The 7,671-nt window shown below is 43.1% G+C and overlaps 1 long non-coding RNA gene across 1 annotated transcript; it reads left to right on the forward strand.

Annotated features, from left to right (window-relative positions):
- Nucleotides 1-1,168: 1,168 nt before the first annotated feature.
- LOC141933598 (uncharacterized) lies at nucleotides 1,169-6,160 on the forward strand. Its single transcript, XR_012626136.1, has 3 exons — nucleotides 1,169-1,398; nucleotides 1,927-2,048; nucleotides 6,138-6,160. It is a non-coding gene; the product is annotated as an uncharacterized LOC141933598 (long non-coding RNA).
- Nucleotides 6,161-7,671: the final 1,511 nt, after the last annotated feature.

Raw genomic sequence — 7,671 nt, forward strand, 5'->3', positions numbered from 1 at the left:
AGCAGCCACCACCTTAAGGAAAGTACACCTCATCCTCCAACTTGTCCCTCTCCTGATGATTGACAGTCACGAGCCCTTGAAGCCATACTATAGTAGTTTAAAAATAGGGAAAGCTGAGACAAAGACCTTCATCAGCTCTAAAAGCAGGACAACACTCATATTTACCCTGCCTGATGTGGTCTTTGCCAGTTGCTAAACGGCTAAAATGATCCATGGTGGTCAAAGGGGAAGAGGGCAGGACCTGAAACAAGAACTTGACATCTGACATTTGCCAGTCCTGTTCATGAAGCAGCTGGCTCATAGGCAGGAGCTCCTGTCTGAGCAAACCTGCAGCAAACCCTTCTGGCCTGACAGTTGTAATAATAGATACTGTAACGGGCCTGACATTTCAGCCTGGCAGGGTCTTTCATAAGTCTCAGCTGGGAGTGATTGTTTTAATGAAAAATGTTAATAGATTAATAGTTTGCCTGTGAGTTGTTACTTCTAGCGTAGAAGGCACTGAGTTGTTTTTAGTGGTGGTTGTTTTCTTTTAATAGCATATGTGGAGCTTTCTGGGGGATGTGGCAGTGTTCCTCACTTAAAAGGTGGGGGCAGGACTCTGAAAAATGTGTGGTGTCCTTGTCACTTGCATCATTCTGTGTGACCATGTGAGGTGTGATGGCAACCAGGAGAAACTGGAGCCAAAGAGGGGGGATTCAGTTCTGGTCCCCGTTACGGGACTGCCAGCAAAGGAGAAGAGTTCTCAGCCCTCCTCAAAGGGGACCAGGGTATACATATGCAGACCCAGGCTATTGCAGATGGGAGCATCAACTGAATGGGAAATATTTCTCCTCAAAATGTTTTTCCAATTAATTGCAAAGGAAGAAAGGGTCATGGATGCAGGAAGGAGGCAAATCCTTCCCACCCTTGATAAGTCCCATTAGTCTGACTGAAAGATCTGATACATCAGCTTGTGGGGGTCTGCTCTCTAGGCAATGAGCCAGCCTGTTGAATGGGCAGATCACAAAAAGGGAATGTGGTTGGAGTAGTACAAAGGAAGCCAACCCAACGTTTCTTTTGTATTTTGTGTTGCCTATGGTTTTAGAAAACATTTTGGAGTAACAGAACAGATCAGGGAGACAGATGTAACTACTGCCAGGCATTCTCAGCCTTCAGCTCCTGCTCTTCTGTCTGCCCCCAGTCCCTCCCAGAAATGATGGAAGACTTAAGCAGAGGAACTGAAAGACAGCCTGTGACTACCAGGGCCAGAAATGTTGCCTGACACGGATGTGGACACAAAGTACTGCAACATACCTTGCTACTGCCAGATGCCTACTTCTCTGATGTTACAGAAGGAGCCTGATGTTGCTTTATAAACCTCAGTTGACACTACTCACCTTGTCACATCTCTTGTATGAGGTATCTTATTTCATACCCTCTGCCAAAACATCCCAGGCACTCAAGCTAAATCAGGAGAAGAAATGTAACATGGTCTTTCCAGGTTTGAGCAAGTGGGTATGGAAACAGGGTATTTTGGGCAGAAGTAAATGGAGATTATGATCTCCCCCTTTGATCTGAATCTTCTATCATAGCTAATGTGTGGTCTGGCAAGGTTCATTCATGGATCTGTCTTTCAAAGAGCTAGATCCTACAAGCTACTACCCAAACCTTAACTGTCCTTTGCTAATCAGGTTGACAAAAATTAATCTCTAACATCAGCTGTGAGGCAGCCAGTAACTTGACCCCAGTCACTGAGGTTTCAGGGTAGCACAGGGTACTGAGATTGTCCTTGTAACTTTGGCCAGTGAAAAATGGTAATGCGTAATTATCTGTTGGATCACTTTTGATATTTGATACTGTTGATCATCGCATGCTGCTAACCTGTGCAGAGAAGCTGTGCCTATCAGTGGAAGCTCCATGAAATCTCATTCTGTTCCTTCTTTTAAGGCGGAGCCAGAGAAGTCACAAGCAGCAGTTGTTTTCCTGTGTCCAAACTCCTCATCTCTGGAAGCTGACAAGGCGTCTTCCATACACATGTGAAACCAGTGGAGAGCTGGGGAGATCACATGGTGAGCTAAAGTGCCTGCTTCTCTGTAGATGCCATCTAGGTTTTCATATTCCTTATTGCAAGCGCAATTACTGCCTTCCCCTAATTATCTTAGTGACTCCCTGAAGTTGGCATTGCACTGCAGAGCTAATGGCCAGAAGTGAACCAGACAAGTCTAAGATCTCAGTTGTATTAAATAGCTGCATCAGTGTGGCTTAAAATCACATGTAAACCAAATTGACTGTGTTAGCTTAAGACTTTTATTTGCAAGTACCAAATCAGCTCCTAAATAGATTTGAGCTTAAACCAAAACAGACATGGTTTAACACTGAAATATGAGAATGTCTACCCTGGCTTTTACACTAGTTAACTAAAATGGATTTTAAATTATACCTTTAGATAAACTAATATAATTTTTCTGAGCAGTTTAGACCTAGGTGATGACTGTAGAAGCAGAGGAGTACTTTGAAATTCTTCCTTCCGTAACTATTCCAGGTGCTGAGGACCTTTGATGTTTGTTGCACCTCTGTGGAGTTTTGGGCTTTTGTACTTGCCTACAGAATGTGCACAGAAATAGGAAAGCTCCATCTCCATTTCACAGTGACCACACAGTTGTCCTCACTCTGTTGGGTGCAGTGCAGGCATGATGGTCCACATAAAATGATAATTGCATTTGAAATCTCATGCTCAGAAAACTGGAACAAATGGGAGTAGTCGGTCAGTTTACCACATGCGCATTGCCGTAGGCCTGTTGTTCTCCCCGTTTTCTTCTCTCTGCTATGCATGGAAGTTCTGCGTCATTGCGTGGAATCCTAGGTAGGTTTTCAAATTTGATCCTGTAAGGCTTCTAAGGAAATGGCCTTCACTGTTTCTGAGATGGGGCCTTCCTTTATGATCATGTTTGCATGCAAGTGCATTTCACAGAAGCAATGAAACTGTCAAGCAGTATAAGGAAGCTTCTGGACACAGGGCTTTCCCAGAAGCTGTATCTAGACTAAGAAAATTTATTTCTGCAATAAGTTGTCTGTAGACATCATCACTTTCAGAAAATGTCAAACTCCCTCTATAAGTTATAGAAACACACAAGTGCATGTGTAATCCCTGCAGGATCAATCAAGCTCTTTCTGCTATGGGGTGCTAAGGAAGAAAAAGTGGGAGAGATTATTGTTGCTATTTTTACATGCTTGGGAGCTGCTGAGCGATTATAATAATGGGAGTCATAAATTACTTCGCCAATGCATTTGGAGATGAGACAGTGAACTGACTCCTTGGAGAACAGGATAGGTATTCTGAATGGCAGACGCTGCAGAGGAGGGGGCTCAGGCGCTGTGAAGGGGACACTATGGATGAAACTGGATTTCTGTTCTGCTCCCCTACTTTAATTCATTTGTGGTGCAAGCAAAGCAGGCACCACATTCGCAGTCTGCAAGTCTGGTGAAAGCCTTCGCACCTGCTACCTGAAGGATGGTTCAGCAAAAGAAATTAAAAAGTTTACTGAGTGGATTCTTTTTTCTTTTGCTGTTCCCAAAAAAGAAGCTCATTCATATGCACTTGACAGTGAGAAGTAAATTTTCAGTGCAGTGCAAGGTGACTTAACCACATGATTCCCAGGAACAGTAGCGGGAATGTTGCAGCAAAATCCTCATGCCAAGGCACGTGAAAATGTTTGTAGATGAATCCACTGCCCTGTGGCAATGGGAATCCTGGTCAATGAATTTTGTGCTGAGTGCTGAAACAAATAAAATCCATGCCACAAATCTCTTGTCTGCAGCACTGTGATTCTCTCTCTTTGAGATTCTGTGCAGACTTCTTCCTGGTGCATTGCATTAATATTAAATTAACAACACACTACTCACATGGAACTTACATTCTAAAAAAAGCTCACATTATGCTGTAAGCCTTTTATTACAAAATAATAGCAGTCGTGAGGTTAAAGTTTGTTCATACAGTTTTCTATAGAACATCTGTACATTTTTTATGGAGGATAAAAGCTACGTTCCATGTGTAGTTTAGTCATATGAATATAGATAATGAGTAGTTTATTGCATTTTCTTTTAGATTTTACCATTCGCTTATATTCATATAAAGCATGCAAAACATACCAGATTTTTCTAAGTGGTGCCTTCTTTTCAGAAACACTAATTTCTCTGTCAGTGTTCTGCAGAGGATGTGACCTGATATGAAAAGGACCTATTCCTCTAGGATTTAGCTTGTAGCTAGAGGCATAAATCAGGGATTCTCTGAAGTGGATTGTAATCCACACTGACGAGAATAAAGAGAAATCACTAGGTCCATATGGAGCAGGACCTTGAAAAGCTTTATGAGGACCACATTCACTGGCATAGTTACCCAGCATCCAAGCCATGGAAGCCCACACAGGCTTCAAAACCAAAATATTTCAGGGCTTTTGTGGCCTTCCATGATGCGGAAGCTGGACAGAATTTTTATTGAATCTGGCCCTAAATAAGCAAAAGAATTTTGTAATCAGTTCATGGTTTAACGGGAAGCCAGAAAAATTCTTTTAATATTGGAGTGATATGGTGGGAAAGCTTAGCCCTAGATACAGTCCTGGCTGCTGAGCTCAAAAGAAATTTGCCTGCAAGCAAAACTAGCTGGGAATACAGCAAACTCCTAATTAACCTGAATGGGAAAAAGGTATGTATTGGAATGTCAGTTTTTTACTGTGTAAGCCATACCTTACTTATCAAATGCTGACCCTTCACCCCACAAAAATGTTTTCAATACCTTAGACTCAGTCCTTGAATGCTGATCCCCTTCCTCTCCTTCCCATCTTGTTAGAAGCACTTTCAATTATTGGTAGAGAACTCTGGATACAGTGCCAGAGCTCCTTAATGCCATTCCAGGTGTCAAACAGCAGGGACTATTAGAAAGCAATATGTAGCAATCCTCAGCCCTGATGGTATTTCAGCATTAAGCCTAGATCCTGGAACAGTTGCTTGCTGTATTGCCAAAAGTCTTAGAGATTAAAGCTTTGGTAGTACTGTTATGAAACAGGCAAATAAGTGACCACTGCATGATGGTTTGGATTCATAAGGGACTACATTATGTTATGCCATGAACTTGAAGTCATCTCAGTGCTCTCCAGTGATCCTTGTGTCATGGCAGTCAGCAGAGTTACTGGGAGGGGCAGGTATTCTAACTGCACTTGTGTTTTCCCACCTTGAAATTTTATTTTCATGTTTTAGATGCAGAGATATGGGTAGTGTTAAAAAATGTCAAAAGGGGCATTAACCAACATCTGAGAGCATTGGTTCAAAGAACTGGACAGGGCTCATTTGGGGTCTAGATGAGTAGATCTGAGCTCATTCCTTTAGCTTCAGAGTATACCTGTAAGTTATGATGATTTCACCCAGAGCAGCATGTAAGCATTTCAATAAACAGGGTGTACATTGTGTAGCAAAATCAAAGCTATGCAGTAATAACTACCCTGCAGCTAAATGGATGCTTTTTCCACAGCTGAATCCTTAGAGGGATGATGTAGTTTTTAGTCATCCATTGCTATGTGACTTATTAAAACAATTAACAGGCAAAAAAGTGGCTATTTTGAGTGGTTTGGCGAAAGCTATACAGTGTGAAGTTCAAGCAGAGTGAGTTTCTACCTCTGTTGGTAGTAAAGTGTGTGAAGTGGCCAGGGCTGTGGTTCTCATCTTAGCTCCCCTTCTAACTCACTGTTTGACCTTGGAAAAGTCCCCTGGCCACTTTGGTTTTTCAATTCATTATGAACTTGAAACTCGTATCAGTTTCTCTAAGAGATTCGTGGGCTCTCCAGGCAAATCTGGGGTCCAGCTCTGGGGTTGAGCCTGATGGGTTTATAATTTGAGCCCTGTGTACACAGCGTTTGAGGTTTTGACATGTAACCAGATGAAACATAATGGTTTCAGCTGAGTTTTGCTTTGAATTTTTGGGTTCAGCTGCACTTCTCGCTTAAAGGGAAGGCCTGAAGGTGGTGAAGCTAACTGAAGAAACTGTCCGCTGAGGGCTTCTAGGGGAAACCCAGATAGTTTCACTCAGTCTGATTTAAAATTAAGCCTTAGGTATATGGTTTACTGTGGGTTTTATATTCAGTGCAATTGCCTGTACCCTGTTCCAGGAGGAGAATACAAGAGAGGCAGGTGTGTAACATTAAAAACCTGCAAGATGCCTTGGATGGAAGATCTCTACAGACAAACCTGGAAACGTTGTGAGTGACAACACAGGTTTTCCCTTCTCAAATTTCCTTGCCTTGCCTCCATTTCTTCCTTCCCAACCATCCAAACAGTACAATGCAAACAAAACTTGTAGTGATTTTAACCACGAGCTACTCCAAGACTTGCAGGATGAGTCTTTTAGATTTCCTGCCAGGTGGCAAATAGATACTTCGTTAGTCTGGTTATGGCCTTAGTCAAAATGCACCTCGTGTCTGTTGTCCAGGTTGCTGAGCTTGGGCCCTACTTTGCTAGACCTATATGTCTCTGGCCTTGTAGCTGTTCTCTGGACCTGCAGATCTTTTTGAGGTTTGAAAAGCCAGAGGAGCCTGAAATCGGCTCCAGTTTGTCAGTGATTTAAACTAATTTCTGTGCTCTAGACCTGTGGACACTCCAGCTTATAGCCCATGCCTCGACACAGAGTTAACACAGATAGCTAAATAACCCTGGCTTAGTGGAAGAGGTTTCTGCAAACAACTGTTATTTTCTTAGGCAACAGATTTCAAGGGCATGAAGGCTGGGGTGAGCTCTGGGCCACGATTCACTCAGGCTGTATCTGCACCACAAGCATGAAAGCAATTGCCAGTGCTGGATTTAGCTGGCCACCACGGGCTATGTCCCAGCTCGGGTAAGACCCGGGTACTTCCCACCAGCTCCTATGCTGGAGGGAACCTCAGGGGCTGGGCTGGCTCAGGCCGGTGTCATCACCTCGAATCGCACAGCAGTTCCACAGGGGAAAGGCACACGGGGCCTACGGGGCCAGCCGGCTCATGGGGATGTAGCCAGCTGCTCCCCAGCACTCAGGGGAAACTTCGGAGGGCAGAGTCTGGCACTGCGTTGTGTAACTTCATTTTAAAGAACTAACTGTGATTTTTATATGGAGCGTTTGTGTGCCAAAAATACAGCTCTTTTTATTTAGTGAAATATCCTTTGGAAAACTGTAAAATCATGACAGGTTTTCATATTTATTTTACATTCAGTTCAGGATTATACACGATCAGCTTTAGGGCCTTGTAGGAGCCAAGAGAATATAAAGGTTGTCAGAAAATTGGAGGCTTTATACCAGGCTGTTCTGATTTAACTGGCAGACCATTTAAAGTTACTGAGATTTGGGGAGAAGCAGAGCTTTTCAGAAATGTCAGTCTTCTGAGGAGAGTGCTGCAGTTTCTGACTGGCACCCACTCTCCAAAGCACTGACCTCAGCACTGGCGGGAGAACAGCAGCAGCATCTTTAAGCTATATTTTGTTGTTATTGTTCAGAACTTTCCCCCTTTCTGAATAGATAAGTTTCCCCCGGAGATGTAGTAGCATCTGGGCTTTCTTGCAGCTGAGTTTAAAGCCGCCTGGTTCCCCGAAATGAAGTGACAGCTTTTAGTCTTCCACAGGAACGTGTGAATGTATTCAGGTTCATTTATAACATACAGAGAAGAAAATTGATAT

Source organism: Strix aluco, chromosome 1 (assembly GCF_031877795.1).
Source record: "Strix aluco isolate bStrAlu1 chromosome 1, bStrAlu1.hap1, whole genome shotgun sequence".
Lineage (NCBI taxonomy): Eukaryota > Metazoa > Chordata > Aves > Strigiformes > Strigidae > Strix > Strix aluco.